The sequence below is a fragment of the Oryx dammah genome, unplaced genomic scaffold (assembly GCF_014754425.2).
Source record: "Oryx dammah isolate SB20612 unplaced genomic scaffold, SCBI_Odam_1.1 HiC_scaffold_28, whole genome shotgun sequence".
Taxonomy (NCBI): domain Eukaryota; kingdom Metazoa; phylum Chordata; class Mammalia; order Artiodactyla; family Bovidae; genus Oryx; species Oryx dammah.
In genome coordinates this window covers 11,054,745-11,081,206 of record NW_024070212.1, presented here as the reverse complement: position 1 = coordinate 11,081,206, position 26,462 = coordinate 11,054,745, and the positions used below count along the sequence as shown (strand labels likewise).

Below are 26,462 nucleotides of genomic sequence, written 5' to 3'. Positions count from 1 at the left end.
CAGGATACAAAATCAATACACAGAAGTCACTTGCATTTCTCTATACTAAAAAAGAAAAATCAGAAAGAGAAATTAAGGAATCAATCTCATTCACAATTGCAACAAAAAGAATAAAATATCTAGGAATAATCTTCCCTAAGGAGACAAAAGAGCTGTACACAGAAAATTATAAGACACTGATTAAAGAAATCAAAGATGGCATAGACAGATGGAGAGATATTCCGTGTTCCTGGGTAGGAAGAATCAGTACTGTGAAAATGACTACTACCAAATGCAATCTAAGGATTCCATGTGATCCCTATCAAATTACCAATGTCATTTTTCATGGAACTAGGGGGAAAAAAATCAGAATTCATATGGAAACCCAAAAAACCCTGAATAGCCAAAGCAGTCTTGAGAAAGAAGAATGGAGCTGGTGGAATCAACATTCCTGACTTCAGGTTATACTGCAGAGCTACAGTCATCAAGACAGTATGATACTGGCACAAAAACAGAAGCATAGGCCAATGGAACAAGATAGAAAGCCCCCAAACAAACCCACACATGTATGGGTACTTTATTTTTGACAAAGGAGGCAAGAATATTTAATGGTCAGAAACAGCCTCTTCAATAAATGGCGCTGGGAAAAGTGGACAGCTACATGTAAAAGAATAAAATTAGAACACTTTTAAACACCATATATAAAGATAAACTCAAAATGGATTAAAGAGCTAAATGCAAGACCAGAAATTATAAAACTCTTAGAGTAAAGAATAGGCAGAACATTTGATGACATAAATCAAAGCAAGATTTTCTATGACCCACCTCCTAGAGTAATGGGAATAAAAACAAAAGTAAACAAGTGAGACCTGACTAAACTTAAAAGCTTTTACACAGCAAAGAAAACTATCAGCAAGATGAAAAGACAACCTTCAGAATAGGAAAAAATAATAGCAAAGGAAACAACTGACAAAGGATTAATTTCTAAAATATATAATTAGCTCATATAACTCAATACCAGAAAAACAACCTTAGCCCACCAGGCTCCTCCATCATTGGGGTTCTCCAGGCAATAATACTGGAGTGGGTTGCCATTTCCTTCTCCAGGGGATCTTCCCGACCCAGGAATCAAACCCACATCTCCCACATTGCAGGCAGACGCTTTAACCTCTGAGCCACCAGGGAAGCCCCAATCGAAAAGTGGGAAAAAGACCTAAACAGATATTTCTCCAAAGAAGACATACAAATGGCTAACAAACACATGAAAAGATGCTCAACATTGTTCTTTATTAGAGAAATGCAAACCCTCCTATTCTGAGGGTTGTCTTTTCATCTTGCTTACAGTTTTCTTTGCTGTGTAAAACTACAATGAAATATCACCTCACACCACTCAGAATGGTCATCATCAAAAAGTCTACAAACAATAAATGCTGGAGAAGGTGTGAAGAAAAGGGAATGCTCTTGAACTGTTGTGGTAATGTAAATTGATAGAGCCACTGTGGAAGACAGTATGGAGATTCTTTAAAAAACTAAGAATAAAATCACCATATGACCCACCAATCTCATTCCTAGGCATATACCCTGAGGAAACCAAATTGAAACAAACACATGTATCCCATTGTTCATTGCAGCACAATTTACAATAGATAGAACATGGAAGCAACCTAGGTGTCCATCAACAGATGAATGGATAGAAAAGATGTGGTATATATACACAATGGAATATTACTCAGCCATAAAAGGGACATATTTGAGTCAGTTCTAATGAGAGGATGAAGCTAGAGCCTAATATACAGAGTGAAGTAAGTCACAAAGAGAAAGATAAATATTGTCTACTAACTCATATATACGGAATCTAGAAAAATGGTACTGAAGAATCTATTTGCAGGTCAGCAATGGAGAAACAGACATAGAGAATAGACTTATGGACATAGGGAGAGGGGAGGAGAGGGTGGGATGTATGGAAAGAGTAACATGGAAACTTACATTACCATATATAAAATAGATAGCCAAGGAGAAATTTCTGTATGACTCAGGAAACTCAAACAGGGGCTCTGCATCAACCTAGAGGGGTGGGATGGGGAGGGAGATGGGAGGAGGTTCAAAAGGGAGAGGCTATATGTTTACCTATGGCTGATTCATGTTGAAGTTTGACAGAAAACAACAAAATTCTGAAAAGCAATTATCCTTCAATTAAAAAATAAACTAAAAATAAATAAATAAATAATACTCTGAGAAGAGGATAAAATAAAGAAAGAAACATAAAAGCATTTATTAAGAAGTCAAGCAGGAAATGACATAATACAGGAGATATTAAAAAATTATGGAATCAAAGAAAAAAGCAGAAGAGTGCTGAAAATAGAGCAGCACAAAGTGGAAAATAAACCAGAAGGAATCAATCACAACACAGAACTCTTTGGAATCCTCCTCACAAGTGAGTCTCTCAGAATAAGATTTCTTTAACGTTTTCCTAAGAAACAGCTTCTCAGTCAGTGCTTCTCAAATCATCTGCTATGAAGGATCAGTTAGTTTACTTTTTTCCCTTGCTCACAAGCCAATACTTCAGCAAAACGCAAAAAAAATGAATTGTTAGAAAAAAGAAAAGAAAATCTTAACTTTTCCATTCTCTGTTCTAAAAAATGTGTTCACTGATTAGATGTTTCAATAATATCAAATTTTATAAAAGTTGCTTAATACAATTTATTTTTTGTTTTTTCCTTCTATTGTGATATAATTGGCATACAGTAATGTACAAGTTTAATGTATACAGCATAATGCTTTGGCTTATATTTACCATTAAATGGTTATTATAATAAGTTTAATGAGCATCTATCACTTTATATACATACAAAGTTAAAGACATTGAATCAGTGTGAAATCTTAGAGTTTACTTTCTTATCTTTCTGATATATCATACAGAAGTGTTAATTGTAATTATCATGTCGTACATTGTCTCTGATATTTATCTTATGATTTGACATTTTTACCTTTTTACCATCTTCCTCCAATTGCCCCTTCTCCCATCTACCAACTCTGATAACCACAAATATCATCTCTTTTTGTATGTCTGTCTGTTTGATTTTGAAGTATAAATGTTCTACAACACTATGTTAGTTACTCTTACACAATATAGTGACTCAATGTTTCTATAAATTTGCAAATGATCACCACAATAAATCTATGTAACACTGTACAAAGATACTACATAAATATTAACTATATTCCCCATACTGTACATTGTCACACACATTCTCAGAGGAAATGTAAAAAGTGCATAGAATAGAAAATATAATTAGTTTACTCATGTAAAATATATTTATGAAAGAACAGTACAGAAAAGTTGACAAGTCATGATTGGCATATTGATAAATTATCACAAAGTGAACATGAATGGGTCAAAAAATAGAATATCACACACTCATTACTCACTCCCTCTTCTCTAACAGAGACAAACCTTGTGCCTTCTCATATCATGCCTTAGCATTTTTCTAGTTCAAAACTTTATAATGATAGAATTATAGACAATGTATGCTTTAAAACTATTTTTATAGTTTTCTCCTGTTTTTCTCCTCCTCCCCCCCCCACCCCGTTTATAATCTGCTTTTTCTGTTATGGCCTCGTTTATCATATTTATTCAGTCTTATTATTTCTCCAAATTTGAACAATTTATGAAATAGTTTCTCTTCTTCTTTCTGAAACTTCCCCCATATTGTACAGTATGTGCTGTGCTCTGCTTAGTCACTGAGTTGTGTTCAACTCTTTGAGACCCCATGATCTGTAGCCTGCCAGGCTCTTCTGTCCATGGGGATTCTCCAGGCAAGAATACTAGAATGGGTTGCCATGCTCTCCGCCAGGGGACCTTTCCAACCCAGGAATTGAACCCAGGTCTTCCCCATTGCAGGCAGATTGTTTACCATATGAGCTACCAGGGAAGCACAATTTTATAGCTATATTCCATTATCCCCCTTGTGGTACAATCTATTCTTATAACTTATTTTCTGTGTAACAATTTGTACCTCTTAATCCCTACCCGTGTATTGCCCATCCCCCTTTCCTCTCCCCACTGGTAACCACTAGTTTGTTCACTATATCTGTGAGACTACTTCTTTTTTGTTGTATTTACTAGTTTGTTGTATAGTTTAGATTTTACATATGAGTGATGCAATGCAGTGTTTATGTTTATCTGTCTGACATTTCCCTAGAGGAGGAAAAGGACAACTCACTTCAGTATTCTTGCCTGGGGAAGCCCTTGGATAGAAGAATGTGGAGGGCTACAGTGCATGGGGTCACAAAGACTCAGAGATGACAAACTGACTAAGCACACACACACATCGGACACTTCACTTAGCATAACACACTCCAAGTATATACCAAGTCTATCCATGCTGCTGCAAACAGCAAAATTTTGTCAACATATTAATACATATATATGCACACTACATCATTTTTCTCTCCATTCATCTGTTGATGGACCCTTAGGTTGCTTCTACACCTTGGCAATTTTTAATAACACTGTCATGAATATTGAGGTGCACATAATTTTTTAAATTAAAGTTTCTTTCTTTCTTTTTTTTTAAGCTTTTACCCAAGAGTAGAATTTCTGGGTCATATGATGGTTCTATTTTTATTTTTTTGGAAAAATCTCCCTACTGTTTTTCACAGTGGCTGCACGAATTTACATTCTCAGAAATGGTTTTATTAATACTTTCATTTCTGCTTCCAGATGCTTCTCTATTTCCAAAACTCTTTCTCTGACCTCTCATAATGGAATTATTTTGAATTCTGAGCTTTGCTGTTATCTCACATATTCTATGGATTCTTAAACTTCTTTTAACTTATTTTGAAATGTTTGGTTAGTTTCCACTTATTTGTGAGTACATCTTCCAGGCTTTTGTAAGTTGTATTCCCTGGGAATCACACTTTGAGAGACCATGGCATGTGGAATATGTATTAATACATGCCTGGCATTAACAACTGGGGAATGAAGGGGATGTATTGGGCAGGGAGAAAAGCCCAGCTGAAGGCAATCCCAATGTTAGCTTCAGCTCGCCAGACGGTGAGCTCTTTAGAGGTGTTCTGAGTTGGGCCAAAATGGCCAGGAGTTCATAAAATGGTGTCAATCATTGTTTGGATATGGCTGCTACAGAAAGGGTGGTAATTTGTGTGAAGTGTCTATGTTGCTGCCAAAAAGCTTTAAGAGACAGACCCTGAAGTCTAACTACCCAAAGCTGGGGCAACAAGTCCTTTCTTTGAAGTAAAATTTGCACCGGGCATCTTAGTTTCCACTACATAAGCACAGGATAATTTTCTACCAGGTTATTGTTATGCTTTTTTTCCTATAATACTTTTATATGGAATCTGAGCATGCTTTTTTTCTGGGTTCATGTTTCAGTGAGACTGATTTTCAGGTACTTTTAGACGCGGAGGCTGCTATAACATAGTATTGCTAGCTTTGTAGCAGTAGGGCTCCCTCTTGTGCTGTCATTAAAATGTATTCAACTCTTAATTGGAGGGTGTAGACTTTTCTGTTTTTGGCTGATGCTTTCAGACTGGCCAATTGAATTTTGAGCTTTTGCTTCTGGAAGTTGCTTTTTTGTCCTTACTGTTCTCATGACATTAGGACTGTCAGAAGAGTTTGTTTCTTTGCTTTCTATTTCACAATTTTAACACCATCCATTTTGAGTTCCTTGAATATATTTTGTTGATTGACTTTTTGAAATGTGACCTCTGGAGTCTCAGTGTACCTTTTTCATTCACATTTTTCCTTATCTTACATTTAAATTAAAGGATAATTTGCATAAAGTTTAGGTATATTAAGTGTAAGCTATTTGTGAGTTTTTACAATAACTTTACAATTTTACAATTGTATATTTTTACAATAACCCATTTAACTACCACACAAATCAAGAAATACAAGATTTTTGTCACTCACAAATTATTTTCTGCCATTTCCTAGTTGACCTCAGAAAAACATAGTTTTGGTTTCTCTGATCTAGCTTTACTGAGATGTATTGACAAATAACATCCTGGAAGGTTAAGGTGTACAATGTGATGGTTGATACATGTATATATTACAAAATGATTACCACAATAAGGTCATATAACACTACAATTATATCACATAATTATCTCTCTTTTTTGGTGAGATGATTTAAGATCTACTCTCTCAGCAACTTTAAATTAGATAATACAGTAGTATGGTTAACATGATTGCCATACTGTGTATTAAATCCCCAGAACCTATCCATCTTATAAATGGAAGCATATACCCTTTGATAAATATCTCCTCATTTCTTTCAACCCCATTGCCTGGCAACACCATTCTACTCTGTATGTCTATGATTTTAACGTTTTTAGATACAAGTGAGATCACATAGTATTTGCCTTTCTGATTGACATATTTCACTTAGCATGAAGCCTTCAAGATCCATCCTCATTGTTGCAAAAAAGCAGTATAAGTTTTTTTTCTAGATAAATAAAAAATAATTTTTATAATATATTTTACTGGGAACTAATGTGTATATGCCTGCATGTATGCATGATCAGTCACTTCAGTCATGTCTGACTCCTTGTGACACTATGGACTGTAGCCTGCCAGTCTTCTAAGTCCATGGGATTCTGCTGGTCTGTCCTTCTCCAGAGGATCTTCCCAACCCAGGGATTGAACCTGTGTCTCCTACACTGCAGGCAGATGGTTTACCAACTGAGCCACCAGGGAAACCCAATATGTTTAGACTTATATGCAAATATTTAAATATTTTTCCTTTTTTCTTAAGAGTTTTTTAAATATTTGGTGTTTCTTTTGTCTAAGCATTTTCTTAAACCAAGGCTAAATAAATATTCCCTTACATTTATTTCTAGAAGTTTATACCTTTAGCTTTTATGCATGCTGTGAGTTTATGTTTCATCTCTTCACCAAATATACTGAGACATAATTAAATATAATTATTTATATTTAACAAATATAAATATACTTATTTATATTTGATATAATGTGTTTGATGTGTTTTGACATGCAAAACCACCCATGTAACCACCATCATGGTCAAGATACAACACATATCCATCACTCCTAAACTTTCCCTCATGCTCCTTCCTTATGAGTACCCTATATCGCCACTAGTCCCAAGAAACCAACTTTTTGTCACTAAAGCTTTGACAGTACTACAAATTCATGTGAATTGAATCAGAGAGTATGTAATTTTTTACTTTTTGGTTTCTTTCACTGGATCTATTTTTGAAATATTGGGGTGATGCAATAGTTTACATTCTTTTTTTTTTTCATTGTATAAATACACCACACTTTATGTATTCAGGTACATGATGATGGACATTTAGCTTTTTCTCAGTTTATATCTCTTAGCAATAGAGCTGTACAAATATTTGTGTACATGCATTTACATAACTGTGTGGAGATATTTTTCATTCTACTATGTAAATATCTAGGTGCGGAATTGATGATCTATATATGTAAATATATGCTAACTTTATAAGAGATTGACAAAGAATTTTACCATTTTACACTCTATGCACACTCTCAACAGCAATATATGAGGGTTACCAATTGCTTGACATGCTCAATATAACTTGCCAGTCTTAATTTCATCCCTCAAGTGGATACACAGTAGTATCAAATTGTGGCTGGAATTTCCTTGATGACTAAAGATGCTGATTATTTTTTTATGTATCTATTGGCCATCTCTGTAATTTCTTCAGTTAAGTGCCTCTCAAATCTTTTATCCATTTCCTAATTTAAATGTCTTTCCAATTTCTAGATTGGATCATTTGTCTCTTTATTGAATTTTAAGAGTTCTTTATATTTTCTAGGCATAAGTTTTGTCACATATATATTATGCAAATATTTTACCATTTTCTAATTTGCTTTTGCTTTTTTATCAGTGTCTTTTGAAGAGCGATCTTTTTTGGTATTGCTAAAGAAGTACAATATACTGATTTTGACTTTTATAGTTTGTATGTTTTGTCTTATATTCAAGAAATATTTGAAAAATGTAAGCTAACTGACATTTTATCCAATTCTATTTTCAAGAAGTTTTTTTTAAATGTTATTTTTACTTTATTTTACTTTACAATACTGTATTGGTTTTGCCATACATTGACATGAATCCACCACGGTGTATACGAGCTCCCAATCCTGAATCCCCCTCCCGCCTCCCACCCCATATCATCTCTCTGGATCATCCCCATGCACCAGCCCCAAGCATCCTGTATCCTGCATTGAACATAGACTGGCACAGATGTATAGAACGGACTTTTGGACTCCGAGGGAGAGGGAGAGGGTGGGATGATTTGGGAGAATGGCATTGAAACATGTATACTATCAAGAAGTCTTATGATATCAGCTTTTGCAGCCAGGATATAATCCATTTTCAGTTGATTTTGTTTTATATGATGTGAGAAAAGTGTATGTTTTTATGCAACATTGTTGAAAAGGTTATCCTCTTAGGACTTTGTAAATCATATGTTCTTTTATCTCTGCTAGGAAAGAATTCATTGAGAGGCAGAGTGACAGATCAGGAATGAGTTTATTAGTATAGGGCACTTGTGAGAGATACAAGTGGGCAGGCAAGGAAGTACTATCCTGAAAGTTTAGTGGGCTACATTTTTATAATCAGTGGGAAAGGTGGGGAGGAAAAGAAGACCACCTTCTTCCTCATTCTTGAGTAGATGTCACACTTCCATCATTAGCTCCTCCTCCCAATCAGTCAGGGGAGTTTTTTTGTCCCTACTTTCATCACTGAATTGCCTTGGCAACTTTATAGAAAATTAATTGTCTTTATCAATATGGATCTATTTCTGGACACCATATTTTGATCTATTTGTCTAAATTTACACTAATACCTGTCTACTTAAATGCAGCTTTATAAATAAGTCTTGGTATAATTTCCTCTGGGTTCTGTTTTGTTGGTTCCATTTTCTGTCATATGTGAGAAGGTGATATACTTCAGAACTTACTGCAAAGCCACCTTCTTGGGTACTGGAGGAGGCTGTCTATGGTAAGTTGCCTCAGTACAGAACTCACTGGGAAAATGTCTGTGGAGACCTTACTGTTGAAACAGAGATAGATTCTTCTGGGTGTCCCACAAGCCACTAACCTCCAGACAGCAGCAAACACATTAGAAACAGGTACAGAATTGTCTTCTAATTCTGGAGTCCAATTATCACCTTCTACGGACAAAGCTTAGTATAGTGTCAGCTAGCAAGGGAGAAATATTCCAGGATCATAGTTAGGGCAATTAAAAGAAAGTTTAGAACTGAAATGCAATTATATTTTTAACTTTCACAGTCTACAAAGAGTTAATAATGTATGACTATACCTGAAATGCAAAAGCTTTGGAGTTACATAGATCCATTTACCACTAACCTATCCTTTGTTTTAAAGTGTATTTCATCTCTATATTAAAAACCCATAAGGAAATATAATTTTTTTTGCTTTATTCATACATATTCTAAATAAGAAAAAGTAATCCTTTATGTTTTCTCAAGTATTTATGATTTTAATGCTCATCAATTTCTTCTTGATGGTAGTTTTTAGCATCTATATTTATTCATAGCATCCTGAATATAAAGATGAAGTTTTGGAGCAAGGATAAATTATTACTATATATAGCAATAGCTGAATAGGTTTTTATCGACTTAGTCATTCTGACAAAGGTCTGTATAGTCAAAAATGTGTTTTTTCCAGTAGTCATGTATGGATGTGAAAGTTGGACCATAAAGAGAGCTGAGTGCTGAAGAATTAATGCTTTTGAACTGTGATGTTGGAGAAAAATCTTGAGAGTCCCTTGGACTGCAAGGAGATCAAGCTAGTTGATCTTAAAGGAAATCAGTCCTGAATATTCGTTGGATGGACTGATGCTGAAGCCGAAGCTCCAATACTTTGGCCACCTGATGTGAAGAACTGACTCATTTGAAAAGACCCTGATGCTGGGAAAGATTGAAGGCAGGAGGAAAAGGGGACGACAGAGGATGAGATGGTTGGATGGCGTCACCAACTTGATGGACATAGTTTGAGCAAGCTTTGGGAGTTAGTGATGTATAGGAGAGCCTGGTGTGTTGCAATCCATGGGGTCGCAAAGAGTTGGACACGACTGAGTGATTGAACAAAACTGAGTCTTTCTGAGATTACTGATGAGGGCTAGATGTCACTCTGAGGGCCTGCACTACATAACAGAAATCCTAAAATTGGAAATCTGGAGCTTATGTAGAAAATGGATAGTCGTTAACCTCCCTGAATGAAATGTAAATTCAAAATTGTGGGATGATAAATATCTCATAATTATTTAACTATATTTTAGATTTCAAAACGTGTCCTTTAAGTTAGATCTCAGGTTGCTTTACTCAGAAAACCTAAGATGAAAAATAAAAACGTTCACTTTATGACACCTACCTACATTTCTGTCGAATATAATTTCCTTTTCTTGAAAAATTTTTTTTTTTTTTTAGTATTTCAGGTAGTATGGATCTATTGATTACAAATTCTCTATCTCTCTCTCTCTCTCTCTCTCTTTTTTTTTTTTTTGCTGTATAAAACTGTCTTTATTTTGTTTTTAATCTTCAAAAATATTTGTAGTGGAAATACAATACTGAATTGGTATTTTTATTATTATTTTTCATCATGTTTAGGTTTATGTTCCACAGTTCTCTGGGCTCCAAGTTTCTGGTAAGAAGCCAGCATTAATTTCGCTGCTGTTTCACTCATTGTGTGACACTTTTTTTTTCTTTTGTTCTTTCAAGAATTTTTTTATCCTTTATTTTAAGCAGTTTGACTATGATGCACCTAGGCATGATTTCCTTCCCATTCATCATGCTAGATGTTTGTTGAGACTCCCAAATCTATACACTGAAGTCTCTAAGAAAATTTGTGAAATTTTTGGCCATTATTTTCCCAAACTTTTTCTACCTTATTTTCTACCTCATTCCTTTCTAGAACTCTAATTACACATGTGTTGCATAATTTAACATAGTTTTCCAGGTGCTTGAGGTTCTGTTTACATTTTTCATTGTTTTCTAATCTTCTTCACATTGTATTCTTTCTTTTGATATATCTTCACAGTCACTGACTTTTTACTCTGTTATCTCAATTCTGTGAATCTCATCCAATAAAGTTTTTTTTTTTTTCAGATAATGTATTTTAGTTCTATCATTTTTCTTTTTTTCCTGTGGTTTTTATTTCTCTTCTAAGGTTTCTAGTATGCTTACAAGAAAGCACATTTTCTTTTATATAACTGAACATAGTTATCACAGCTGTTGTAAAATCTTAGTTTAGTAATTTCAATGTTGAACTGTATAAATATCATTAACTTTATACTGACTGCCTTACGTCTTGCAAATCATCACATAATCTTGGCTTTTTTATGTAAAATAATTTTGGATTTCAACTACAATCTAGTGAATATTGTGTTGTAGAGATTCTGTTACATTAAACTGAAAATTGTTGGTACTTTTAGTTTTAGCAGATAAAAAACTTACTCAGATCAAAACTGAAAGATTTTTAACTTGGGTGGTAGTTCAAATCTCTGTTTAGTTCCTTTGTACTTCTGGACTGCTTCGAGTCTTTTTCATACATATGCTTCAGAAAAATAAACCAGGAATTTGAGCAAAATATATTCAGAGATTTTGAATTTGAAATGCAAAAAAAGCAAAATGGTTGTCTGAGGAGGTTTACAAATAGCTGAGAAAAGAAGAGAAGCAAAAGGTAAAAGAGAAAAAGGAAAGATATACCCATCTGAATGCAGAATTCCAAAGAATAGCAAGCAGTGATAAGAAAATCTTCCTAAGTGAACAATCCAAAGAAATACAGGAAAACAATAGAATAGGAAAGACTAGAGATCTCTTCAAGAAAATTATAGAAACCAAAGGAACATTTCTTGCAAAGATGGGCAAAATAAAGGGCAAAAACAATTTGGACCTAACAGAAGCAGAAGCTATTAAAAAGAGAAGGCAAGAATACACAAAATTATATAAAAAACATCTTATTGACCCAGATAACCATGATGGTGTGATGAGTCACCAAGAGCCAGACATCCTAGAGTGCAAAGTCAAGTGAGCCTTAGGAAGCATCACTACAAACATGCTAGTAGAGGTGATGGAATTCTAGCTGAGCTATTTCCTAAAAGATGATGCTGTGAAAGTGCTGCACTCAATATGCCAGCAAATTTGGAAAACTCAGCAGTGGCCACTGGACTGGAAAATGTCAAATTTCAATCCAATCCCAAAAAAGGGCAATGTCAAAGAATGTTCAAACTACCTCATGCTTACACTCATTTCATATGCTAGCAATGTAATGCTCAAAATCCTCCAAGCTAGGCTTCAACAGTACATGAACTGAGAACTTCCAGATGTACAAGCTGGATTTAGAGAAGGGAGAAGAACCAGAAATCAAACTACCAACATCTGTTGGAATATAGAAGTAGCAAGAAAATTCCAGGGAAACATCTACTTCTCTTCCATTGACTATGCTAAAGCCTTTGACTGGTGGCTCACAACAAACAGTGGAAAATTCTTAAAAAGATGGGAATACAAGACCATCTTACCTGCCTCCTGAGAAACCTGCATGCAAGTTGAGAAGCAACAGTTAGAAGCAAGCATGGACCAACAGACTGGCTCAAAATTGGGAAATGTTGTATATTGTCACCCTGTTTATTTAATGTATAATGCACAGTACATCATGTAAAATGCTGGGCTGGATGAGCTCAAGCTGGAATTAAGATTGCTGGTAGAAATAACAATAACCTCAGATATGCAGATGACACCACCCATATGCAGAGAGTGAAGAGGAATTAAAAAGCCTCCTGAATGTGAAGAGGAGAGTGACAAAGCTGGGCTAAAACTCAACATTAAAAAAACGAAGTTCATGAGAGCCAGTCCATTACTTTATTGCAAATACATGGAGAAACAATGGAAAAAGTATTTTATTTTCATGGGCTCCAAAATCACTGCAGACATTGACTGCAACCATGAACTACAAAGATGCTTGCTCCTTGGAAGAAAAGCTATGACAAGCCTCAGTTCAGTTCAGTTCAGTTGCTCAGTCATGTCTGACTCTTTGCGACCCCATGAATTGCAGCACACCAGGCCTCCCTGTCCATCACCAACTCCCAGAGTTCACTTAAACTCATGTGCATCAAGTCGGCGATGCCATCCAGCCATCTCATCCTTTGTCGTCCCCTTTTCCTCCTGCCCCTAATCACTCCAGCATCAGAGTCTTTTCCAATGAGTCTTTTTCAACTCTTCGCATGAGGTAGCCAAAGTACTGGAGTTTCAGCTTTAGCATCATTCTTTCCAAAAAACACCCAGGACTGATCTCCTTTAGAATGGACTGGTTAGATCTCCTTGCAGTCCAAGGGACTCTCAAGAGTCTTCTCCAACACAGTTCAAAAGCATCAATTCTTCGGTGCTCAGCTTTCTTCGCAGTCCAACTTTCACATCCATACATGACCACAGGAAAAACCATAGCCTTGACTAGACGGACCTTTGTTGGCAAAGTAATGTCTCTGCTTTTGAATATGCTATCTAGGTTGGTTATAACTTTCCTTCCAAGCAGTAAGCATCTTTTTATTTCATGGCTGCAATCACCATCTGCAGTGATTTTGGAGCCCCCCAAAATAAAGTCTGACGCTGTTTCCACTGTTTCCCCATCTGTTTCCCATGAAGTGATGGGACAAGATCTAGACAGTGTATTAAAAAGTAGAGACATTACATTACCAACAAAGGCCCGTATAGCCAAAGCTATGACTCTTCAAGTAATCATGTATGGATGTGAGAGTTGGACAATAAAGATGTCTAACCATGTAAGAATTAATGCTTTCATACTGTGGTGTTGGAGAAGACTCTTGAGTGTCCCTTGGGCAGCAAGGAGATCACACCAGTCAATACTAAAGGAAATCAACCCTGAATATTCATTGCAAGGACTGATGTGGAAGCTGAAGCTCCAATACTTTGGCCACCTGGTGCAAAGAACCAACTCATTAGAAAAGACCCTGATGTTGGAAAGCATGAAAACAGAAGGAGAAGGGGATGACAGAGGATGAAATGGTTGGATGGCATCACTGACTCAGTGGATATGAGTTTTAGCAAACTCCAGGAGATGGTGATGGACAGGGAAGCCTGGTGTGTTGCAGCTCATGGGGTCACAAAGACTGGGATACAACTGAGTGACTATGAACAACTCTGGCTCTCACTTTCTAGGCTTCTTTCATCACATTCCAGCTGTTCTGGTTACCTCCAACTCTATCTTCCAGTCCTTCATGCCAGAAAGTCTGTTAGTGCTCATTTTGAATCTTAAGTTGAAGAAAGTAGGGAAAACCACTAGATCATTCAGGTATGACCTAAATCAAATCCCTTATGATTATACAGTGGAAGTGACAAATAGATTCAAGGGATTAGATCTGAGAGACAGAGTGCCTGTAGAACTATGGACGGAGGTTTGTGACATTGCACAGGAGGCAGGGATCAAGATCATTCCTAAGAAAAAGAAATGCAAAAAGGCAAAATGGTTGTCTGATATGGTCTTACAAATAGCTGAGAAAAGAAGAGCAGTGAAGGCAGAGGAGAAAAGGAAAGATACAACATTTGAATAAAGAGTTTCAAAGAATAGCAAGGAGAGATACAAAAGCCTTCCTCAGTGATCAGTGCAAAGAAATAGAGAAAAACAGTAGAATGGAAACGACTAGAGATCTCTTCAAGAAAATTAGAGATACCAAGGGATCACTACATGCAAAGATGAACTCAATAAAGGACAGAAATGGTATGGACCTAACAGAAGGACAAGATATTAAGAAGAGGTGGCAGGTATACACAGAAGAACTATATAAAAAGATCTTCATGACCCAGAAACCACAAAGGAGTGATCATTAACCTAGAGCCAGACATGCTGCGGTGCAAAGTCAAGTAGACCTTAGGAAGCATCACTATGAACAAAACTAGTGGAGGTCATCGAATTCCAGTTGAGCTATTTCAAATCCTAAAAGACAAGGCTGTGAAAGTGCTGCACTCAATGTGCCAGCAAATTTGGAAAACTCAACAGAGGCCACAGGACTGGAAAAGGTCAGTTTTCATTCCATTCCCTAAGAAAGGTAATGCCAAAGAATCTTCAAACTATTGTACAATTGCACTCATCTCACATGCTAACAAAGTAATGTTCAAAATTCTCCAAGCCAGGCTTCAACAGTACAGCTATGAGCTTCAAGATAATCAAGCTTGCTTTAGAAAAGGCAGAGGAACCAGAGATCAAATTGCCAACATCCATTGGATCATCTTTGCATGAAATATTCCCTTGGTATCTCTAACTTTCTTGAAGAGATCTCTAGTCTTTCCCATTCTGTTGTTTTCCTCTATTTCTTTGCATTGATTGCTGAGGAAGGCTTTCTTATCTCTTCTTGCTATTCTTTGGACCTCTGTATTCAGATGCTTATATCTTTCCTTCTCTCCTTTGCTTTTCACTTCTCTTCTTTTCACAGCTATTATTAAGGCGTCCCCAGACAACCATTTTGCTTTATTGCATTTCTTTTCCATGGGGATGATCTTGATCCCTGTCTCCTGTACAATGTCACAAACTTCAGCCCATAGTTCATAAGGCACTCTATCTAACAGATCTATTCCCTTAAATCTATTTCTCACTTCCATTGTATAATTGTAAGGGATTTGATTTAGGTCATACCTGAATGGTCTAGTGGTTTTCCCTACTTTCTTCAATTTAAGTCTGAATCTGGCAATAAGGAGCTCATGATCTGAGCCACAGTCAGCTCCTGATCTTGTTTTCGTTGACTGTATACAGCTTCTCCACTTTTGTCTGCAAAGAATATAATCTTCAATCTGATTTTGGTGTTGACCATCTGGTGATGTCCATGTGTAGAGTCTTTTCTTGTGTTGTTGGAAGACAGTGTTTGCTATGACAGCTGCATTCTCTTGGAAAAACTCTATTAGCCTTTGCCTTGCTTCATTCCGTATTCCAAGGCCAAATTTGCCTGTTACTCCATGTGTTTCTTGACTTCCTACTTTTGCATTCCAGTCTCCTATAATGAAAATGACATCTTTTTTGGGTGTTAGTTCTAAAAGGTCTTGTAGGTCTTCATAAAACTCTTCAACTTCAGCTTCTTCATTGTTACTGGTTGGGGCATAGACTTGGATAACTGTGATATTGAATGGTTTGCCTTGGAAACAAACAGAGTTCATTCTGCCGTTTTTGAGATTGCATCCAAGTACTGCATTTCGGTCTCTTTTGTTAATCATGATGGCTACTCCATTTCTTCTGAGGGTTTCCTGCCCACAGTAGTAGATATAATGGTCATCTGAGTTAAATTCACCCATTCCAGTCCATTTTAGTTCACTGATTCCTAGAATGTCGACGTTCACTCTTGCCATCTCTTGTTTGACCACTTGCAATTTGCCTTGATTCATGGACCTGACATTCCAGGTTCCTATGCAATATTTCTCTTTACAGCATCAGACCTTGCTTCTATCACCAGTCACATCCACAGCTGGGTATTGATTTTGCTTTGGCTCCATCACTTCATTCTTTCTGGAGTTATTTCCCCACTGATCTCAAGTAGCATATTGGGCACCTACTGACCTGGGGAGTCCCTCTTTCAGTATTCTATCAGTTTGCCTTTTCACACTATTCATGGAGTTCTCAAGGCAAGAATACTGAAGTGGTTTGCCATTCCCTTCTCCAGTGGACCACATTCTGTCAGACCTCTCCACCATGACCCGCCTGTCTTTTTTGACCATGCCAAAGCCTTTGACTGTGTGGATCACAATAAACTGTGGAAAATTCTGAGAGAGATGGGAATACCAGACCAACTGACCTGCCTCTTGAGAAACCTATATGCAGGCCAGGAAGCAACAGTTAGAACTGGACATGGAACAACAGACTGGTTCCAAATAGGAAAAGGAATACATCAAGGCTATATATTGTCACCCTGCTTATTTAACTTCTTTGCAGAGTACATCATGAGAAACGATGGGCTGGAAGAAGCATAAGCTGGAATCGAGATTGCCGGGAGAAATATCAATAACCTCAGATATGCAGATGACACCACCCTTATGGCAGAAAGTGAAGAGGAACTAAAAAGCTTCTTGATGAAATTGAAAGAGGAGAGTGAAAAAGTTGCCTTAAAGCTCAACATTCAGAAAACTAAGATCATGGCATCTGGTCCCATCACTTCATGGGAAATAGATAATGAAACAGTGGAAACAGTGTCAAACTTTATTTTTTGGGGCTTGAAAATCACTGGAGATGTTGACTGCAGCCATGAAATTAAAAGACACTTACTCCTTGGAAGAAAAGTTATGACCAACCTAGATAGCATATTCAAAAGCAGAGACATTACTTTGCCAACAAAGGTCTGTCTAGTCAAGGCTATGGTTTTTCCAGTGGTCATGTATGGATGTGAGAGTTGAACTGTGAAGAAAGCTGAGCACCGAAGAATTGATGCTTTTGAACTGTGATGTTGAAGACTCTTGAGAGTCCCTTGGACTTCCCTGGTTGCTCAGATGGTAAAGCATCTGTCTACAATGCGGGAGACCTGGGTCAGGAAGAGTACCTGGAGAAGGAAATGGCAACCCACTCCAGTACTTTTGCCTGGAAAATCCCATGGATGGAGGAGCTTGGTGCAGGCTACTGTCCATGGGTTAGCAAAGAGTCGGGCATGACTGAGCGACTTCACTTTCTTTCTTTCTTTCTTGGACTGCAAGGAGATCCAACCAGTCCATTCTGAAGGAGATCAGTCCTGGGATTTCTTTGGAAAGAATGATGCTTAAGCTGAAACTCCAATACTTTGGCCACCTCATGTGCAGAGTTGACTCAGTGGAAAAGACTCTGATGCTGGGAGGGATTGAGGGCAGGAGGAAAGGGGACGACAGAGGATGAGATGGCTGGATGGCACCACTGACTCAAGGGACGTGAGTCTGAGTGAACTCCGGGAGTTGGTGATGGACAGGGAGGCCTGGCGTGCTGCGATTCATGGGGTCTCAGAGTCAGACATGACTGAGCGACTGAACTGAACTGAACTGATTGGATCATTGAAAAAGATTTCCAGAAATGCATCAACTTCTGCTTTATTGACTATGCCACAACTTTTGACTGTGTGGATCACAATAAACTGTGGAAAATTCCTGAAGTGATCCAAATACCAGACCACCTGACCTGCTTCCTGAGAAATCTGTATGCAGATCAAGAAGCAACAGTTAGAAAAGGGCATGGGAACTCATGTACACCCGTGGTGGATTCCTGTCAACGTATGGCAAAACCAATACAGAATTGTAAAGTAAAATAAAAAATAAATAAAAATAAATTAAAAAAAGAAAAAAAAATAAAGGTTTATGCTGAGGACTTGGCCTGAAAACCATGGGGAATTGTTTGCTTGAGAAGATACACTGAGCAGACAAGATGGCCAAGAAACCCAGGAATTCTGCAACTATTAGGCAGAACTGTTGTGCACATTTGAAAACTGTTGGAAGCAGCAGTAGCCATTGTTATAGCTCTGTTAGTAGCCTCTGATAATGGTATAGCTGGAAATAAAGACTCTGAGTCAGTAATCATCTCACTTTGGAGTTTCTGCTCATTTGAGGACAGCTGCTAGGGAGTTCTAGCAGCTACATCTCAACTAAGAACTACTGACAGGAACTGCAACAGAGTCAAGTGGGAGAAGACTTCAATGCTAAGTGCCTGAAATATTTTCTGACCTCCCATTGTGAGTCACTCATGAGAAAGAGAGGGTGAATTTTTCATCATTATCTCACAGAAGATGAAGAATAAAGATTTCTAGAAAATCTAAAAGTCTAGAAATTGTGATGGCTGAGTCCAGCAACAGAAAGCTTGACTTTAACTTCATTTCAAATACAGGCTATGAAAATAGTGGCATATGTGTGTACAGCAGGCAATTACCTGTTTTTTTCTTCTTTCACCTGCCTTGGGTCTATTCAACAGAGAATTGTGAGAAAGAATGAGAATAATTAGGGGACTGACCAAGGCCTCTAGGATGCTACCCAAGATTTTTTCATCCTATTCCCTATCCTTGAGGCATATACTTGATCGGAGATCTTTTCATCTCCATCAAGCTTGGAAGAAGTAGAGTATTGTCTCTATGGCCCACATCTAAACAGTTCATGGTTATCCTTCAGTCCTCAAACCAACTCTTTGCCATTCTTCTTCAAAGTCTCAATTTTACTAGCGACGATATCACCCTTTCTCATCCCTCACACTAAGTGTTCCTGTGCCCCTCTCCTTGGTGCAGAAACTGAATTTATAGAGTTCAGATGAAACTAGACTAAAAAGGATAACTTTACTTCTTTATTTACAATGATAAAGCAGGCTTTATTTGTCTTGGTGAAGTCCAAGGAGGAAAAGGGTTTTCTTCCTTACCTAATGACTTTAGAAATTTCACTCTTGGGTTACCTATTGTAATATGGGTTTTCCATATTTACTTCTCTTTTCTTAATTTCCAACAATTTTCAGCTTCTAATGAGCTATCAGGCAACCTGGGACTAATTGTCAGCTAATTGCCAGTATTAACCTTCTCCTGTGTCCTTTTTAGCCTGTTAGACCTATGAGATTTAGGATCTACATTATTTTCTACATCCTGTTTACTCATTGAAAGGACTGGAACTGTGCCAAAATTAATGTTGCAATAATGGATCCCTGGAGTTTGGGAAAGTATAAACATTAACCAGCATGCTGGGGCCACAACTAATAAGAGACAAAAGAAAAGTTCTTCAATGATGCTTTAGGGGATACTTCTCATAATTCTCAGCAGAGGAGGTAGGAACACAGTTTGGAGGTATTGAGATGTCAGTAGTAGAAAGAGAATAGGGTCATTTAAAAATAGAAATGATTGTAGTAATATTAGTTTTTGAGTCTTATTTTTATTAGATTGTTAGGTTTCACTGACTTCTAATAGATTTGTGCTAGGGAACACAGGGAAATAGGCCCTGTTGGGTTATTTTATGTGGAAAATTGAGTAAAATTAGTGTTTGGGTATAGTGATAGAGAGGTCTCCAATGATAATTTTAGAAATGTTCTAATCATCCTGTGAGTTTTAGTCTATCTATGAGCGATGGTTAAAAAGAGCATGTAGGGAAAGCAAGGCACAAATGCACAAAGAAGGCTTAAAAGTTGGAGAATAATATAAGGCTGTGGGGTGATAAATAGAGCATCACCAATGAATTGTAGTAGGCACAGGAATGGCTATAAATAAGTGCCATAGAATATGCTCCCCTAGTCCATGGAACTTACTTCCTTTCTATTAGCCATCTCTTAAAGACTGATTCCTTTTGAAAGTCTTTTCTGGGTAATTGAAAAAGAAAGGACAGAAACTGCTAATGCCTTATAAAAAATGAATTTTCAACATTTAGTTCATTCAATGTCCATTCTCAAACATCACATGAAATTATTCTCTGGTGACAATGGTATATTAAAAACAGTCTAACAGGGAATGAAGGAGTAAAGGAAGCATAACTGACTTATTTTTCCTTACAGACTTTCTGCTGTATTTAGCTCTCACACTCCTAACATTCTGTGGACAAATAATCTACTGCATAAGACTCATAAATGGGAACTGAGGAGGTAAAATAAATTACATTGCTCAGGGACTATCCTGGTGGTTTGTTTTGTTAGATATCTAATGATTCATGAAAGTATTTAGAAAAACCAGAGTTTTAGTAAGAGTAGTAATAATAATAATAAAAGCAATGGTAGGGTATCAGGGGAACTTGGGTCTGGTTAATGTTCTATAACTTCTTGGTTGTGTGACACATTAACACAATTATAACTTTGCAGTGTGACCTGATAGATTGTGAACTGAATCTCTGTTCCCAGATTCTCCAAATAAGGCTTAAAATTCCATCATCTCTTTCATGACTTTACATGATGTCTTTCACAGATGCCATCTTTAAAAAAATAAAATATTTAGTCATCAATTCATTAAACACATAGTTCTTAAGTAGTGATTTGTATTTATGTTATGGGAAATATAAAACTGCTCCCAAGGCATTCACAGTCTGATATATGAGAAAGTAGAGGCTGGTACTTTCATGATACATCTCATACATAATAGAAAGTCACTAAATTAAGAGAAGGGAAAGTTCATGTCCCTCTTATCATTAGAGATAAGAGTAGTCAGAGGTCACACCTTCTATCTGAGTTTCAAACATAAAAAGAAAGTGCATAACGTTTTCCAGGTGAAGGGGAAAGTATGAATAAAAGCACAGAGGTGAGATACTGCAAGACGAAAAGACATAGTCTTGCTGTTTGTTGAAGAAGGCAAAATGATTTACAATTATTTCAGTTAAGAACAGTACTCAACCTAAGATAGATACAATTTAAAAATAGATATGGGGTAACTAGATATATTACTTTATCAATAAATTAACACATTAATGAATGGATAAACCGAACAAAGTGATGACTTGTCTACTCAGTGTGCATGCTCTGTCGCTAAGTCATGTCTGACTCTTTGTGACCCTGTGAACTCTAGCCTGCCAAGATCCTCTGTCCCTGGGATTTCCCAGGCAAGAATTCTGAAGTGGGTTGCCATTTCCTTCTCCAGGGGATCTTCCTGACCCAGGTATCAAACCTGCATCTCCTTCATGACAGGTGAATTCTTTACCACTGGGCCACCAGAGAAGCCGTGTCTACTTAGAGAACATATCAAGTCTACCTATTAGCCTACTGGTCACTATGCTACACTCAGGTAGAAAAATGAAACATACTTTTGCTTCTCTTGAAATGAGAGAATGTGAAGCAAAAACATTCAAAGATGATATAGATTAGGAAATATACCTTGAAAGTGTAGGATCGACAGCTGGTCTCTGCAACTGAGCTACTTTAGGTAGAAGTTTTTCTTTTTGTACTCTTTTTTGTGCCTTATATTTTCAACTATTTGGTTGCTTTGATCTTTTTATTACTTTAAAAATTCAAACTTGATTTTAGTTGAATTGCAAAAAGGATTTTCTCATCCTTTAGTAAGGAGAAATTGGAGGAGCTGAAATTCCTTGAGGCCAGGAGCACCCAACGCAATGTTGAGTTCTGTTGGAAATCCGGGTAAAATGTGAGTAGACACAATGGCTCAGATTGAAGTAAGGTCCCATGTGTTTGATTTATTTTCTTTTGAAGTTTGAAACCACATTTAGAGCAGAATCAGAGAATTATCTTGGCAGAATGGTAGGTATTTAGTAATATCAATAGCCAACCTGATTAGTAATAGTAATATCAATGGCCAACCTGTAGTAACTTTGTGTTTCTCTAGAGTTACCTAAATATACTAAAATCCCAACCAACTCTCTTCTATTAAATGTGTGAAATTGATTGATTAAGGGGAAAGGATGTACTTAAGTCAACACAATATTATTGTCTCTATAAATGCATGCAAATAGGAATTGGGTATGCATTTTGGTCTGGTAGTTCTGTGTTTTTTTTTTTTTTAATAAAATAATAGGTTTAAAAACTAAAACCTGAAGTAGATATATGTTTAAAGTATGTCCAAAAGGAAGCTTAAGAAAAACTAACACTACTTCCTGAAAATTAAATAACTTATGTAGCAGAAGCTGACATTTACTAGAAGTTTACAGTGTGCATGTGCTCTGCTCAGTACTTTAATTTTCATAAGAAAACTAGGAAAGAGGTGTTTTTAGTATTTTATATTATACATGAAAAAGCTGAAGCACAAAAAATTACACAGATAATAAATGATAGAGTTAGGCTGATATGCAGGAAGTTTCAGACATTTCCATTCCCTAGTTGCTATTTGAAGTAGTGTGAAAATAATTTCCTAGACTTAAACACTATGAAAGATACAGAAATATCACTGGAAACATGTACTCTTGAGTTTTGGAAACAATTCCATGAATTGACATGGTCCACTGGGCATTTCCTACTAGCATTAGTCCTTATCCCTTCTCCTATTTCTTGTTCCTCAATCCATAGTGGAATTAACTATCTCCACCTTTCATGGCAAACACTGTTTCTTCATTTTTGTCTTCTGTAGATCAATCTTGGGGAACAAGTCAACCAAGCTAATTATTCCTCTGTCACAGAGTTCCTATTGATGGGATTGTCCAACCTTGGAAAAACCCAGGTCATCCTCTTTGCAGTTTTTCTGTGCCTGTATCTGATTATCCTGAGTGGAAATACCACCATTGCCACTGTCATCTGCCTGGACTGCAGCCTCCACATACCCATGTATTTCTTCCTAGGGATCCTTTCCATCTCTGAGACATGCTATACCTTTGTCATTCTGCCCAAGATGCTCATAAATCTGTTGTCTCTGCTCAGGACAATCTCATTTATTAACTGTGCCACTCAGATGTTTTTCTTCCTTGGTTTTGCTATCACTAATTGCGTGCTACTGGGAATCATGGGTTATGACCGCTTTGTTGTCATCTGTCATCCACTTCAGTACTCTATCCTTATGAGCTGGCAAGTCTGTGGACAATTGGCAGCCACTTGAGAGTCCCTTGGACTGCAAGGAGGTCCAACCAGTCCATTCTTAATAAGATCAACCCTGGGATTTCTTTGGAGGGAATGATGTTAAAGCTGAAACTCCAGTATTTTGGCCACCTCATGCGAAGAGTTGACTCATTGGAAAAGACTCTGATGCTGGGAGGGATTGGGGGCAGGAAGAGAAGAGGACGATAGAGGATGAGATGGCTGGATGGCATCACTGACTCGATGGATGTGAGTCTGAGTGAACTCCAGGAGTTGTGATGGACAGGGAGGCCTGGCGTGCTGTGAATCATGGTGTTGCAAAGAGTCGGACATGACTGAGCGACTGAACTGAACTGAACTGTGCTGTAATTGTTTTTTTTTTTTTTTTTTGTTTTCATTGATAGGCTTCCTCTTAATTTTTTGAACTACCTTTCTGTCCCAACAAGATTAACCATTACTTCTGTGATATCTGCCTTGCCTGTACTGATTCCTATATCAATGACCTCATCTTCATTGGTAGAGTTTTAGCACTCATGGTCCCTACGACTTTTATCTGCATCTCTTATGGATTCATGTTCATACCATCCTGAGGATCCTGTCAGTTGAAAGCAAGAAAGCCTTCTCCACTTGTGCCTCCATCTTACTGTAGTCATTGTCCACTATGGCTGTGCCTCCTTTGTCTACCCGCGGCTGTCATCGAAATACTCATCCAGCAAAGATAGACTTGTGACAGTGACCTACACAGTTGTGACTCTATTGTTGAACCCCCTGGTGTCTAGCCTAAGGAACAAAGATGTCCAAATGGCCATTCAAAAAGTGATTGGCAGAAGAGGATTTTATTCTGAAGCTCTGTAATGAGAATACTTCATATCTACAAAATACTCTTTTCTGAGGATATACCAATAACTGTAAAAGTGATGATAGTGTTGTCTTGCATTCACATAGCACTTTATAACCTCATAGTGAAAGCTTCTCCATGGTATTAATTTGATAGGTTTGGTGAAGTGCAATCTTAAACTTGGGGTAATTATTAATACTATACATATTTGAAATACTCTTAAACTTGAACAGGGAAGTAAATTTTAAAATAATTTTATTGGAATATATTTGTTTCCCAATGTTTTAGTAGTTTCTACTGTACCAAAAACTGAATAAGCTGTTATGTCCTTAAGTAAGAATAATTTTAGTCTCTTCCAGGAACAATAAGTAACATACTGTGAATGGCAATTCAATATAGAATGTTCAGTCATTACAAATTTAAAGTTTATAAAAACCCCAACAGGACTCTTCACAAAAAAATCGTTAAGAAAATAGAATAAATCTAGTTGAAATTTAATACAACCATGACTTATCAGTGCTGAAAACGACCCAAGTCTATCACTTCCAATTGCTCTGTCATTGCAGGGATCTTACCTGCAGTATTTCTGCCTCTAGTTTAACCACTGTTAAATATCACTGTTATAAAGCTCCACTTTTATATGCTGTCCTCCTTTTCATTACACATATTATTTCTGGAGATAAATATCTTGTATACAATTTTTCACTTTCACAGCAGTGATTTAAATATTTGAAGATGAATAATGCATGCTTTCCCTAAACACCTTTAACCTACTTGATGAATCCTGGTTATTTTTCTCTGGATTATTCTCAAGGTACTTTTCATTTCATTAACAGCATTCTTTGATAGAGTCACCAGGAAATGGGTATAATAATCCAGGTGACTTTGGACAATATTCTCCCTAGTCTTTAAAGTTAATTTTATATTAATACATCCAGTTTCTTCTCTATAATTTTCCTATAAGTTCTATTGCATGTGTATTCTTTTCTGACCCCTATGTTTTTCAGACTAAAGTATTATATATTATATATCCACAGTCCTTTCATTTTAAAGCATATTTTAATCAGTTTTGCTTAGCTGGATATTTCTTTTTCAATTATCATCAATCTCTTGTTCTCTGCAGAAGGTATTGTGCATATTCTCACTTCCACTTAAACCAATTAACTATTCTCCCCTCCCATGGCCTTCTCTGTCACTCCTTTCAAACACAATGTTACCTGATATCATTGCATCATAATTTAGAGGAAACATAAGGTATCAACCAAGACACCCTCTTTTTTTGTCACTGCATTTGTAAATATACTTGTACCACAATTATTCTAATATTTTTCTTAATTCCTGTTGCAGTAGAAACAGTTCTTTTTAGTTCTTTAGTTCTTTCTTAAATGCCTTTTCCTTTTCAAATTATATGGATTTTGTCTATTTATTATTTATCAGTGTTCCCTGAGTCCCTCTCCATGCAATTAGGTCTTAATTTTTTTATCTTAGAAAACAAGAATTTATAACTTGAAATTATGCAAATATATTTAAAATGTGAATGCATCTAAAATTTTCAGATTGGGTACTTTCAGGCCAGTTATGCCAGATCATACATTCCCTCATATATATATATGTAAAGAAAGCTAGAGGAATGCAAAAGAATTGATCATTTGAGTGGATCAATCCAGTCCCAAGTTGAAGACATTTTTACTTCCCTCTGGTTTTTTAGTATGTGTGTGCTTAGTTGCTCAGTCCTGTTCAACTCTGCAATGCCATAGACTGTAGTTTGCAAGTCTCCTCTGTTCATGGCATTCTCCAGGTAAGAATACTGGAGTTGATAGCCATTCCATTCTCCAGGGGATCTTCCCAACCCAAGGATAAACCTGTGTCTCCTGCAGTGCAGGCAGATTATTTACTGTCTGAGCCACCGGGGAAGTCCATCAAGTACATATATCAACATGCTAGTAAAGTTATCTTTGTTTCAAAAGACCTATATATAGAAAACTATAAAACACTGGTGAAAGAAATCAAAGATGACACAAATAGATGGAGAAATATACTATGTTTATGGATCAGAAGAATCAGTATAGTGAAAATGAGTATACTACCCAAAGCAATCTATAGATTCAATGCAATCCCTATCAAACTACCAATGGTATTTTTCACAGAACTAGAACAAATAACTTTACAATTTGTATGGAAATACAAAAAACCTTGAATATC

The 26,462-nt window shown here is 36.7% G+C and overlaps 1 pseudogene; it reads left to right on the top strand.

Moving 5' to 3' along the window:
• Positions 1–24,277, top strand: part of LOC120855439 — a 42,440-nt pseudogene extending 18,163 nt beyond the window's left edge.
• The last annotated feature ends 2,185 nt before the right edge of the window (positions 24,278–26,462 follow it).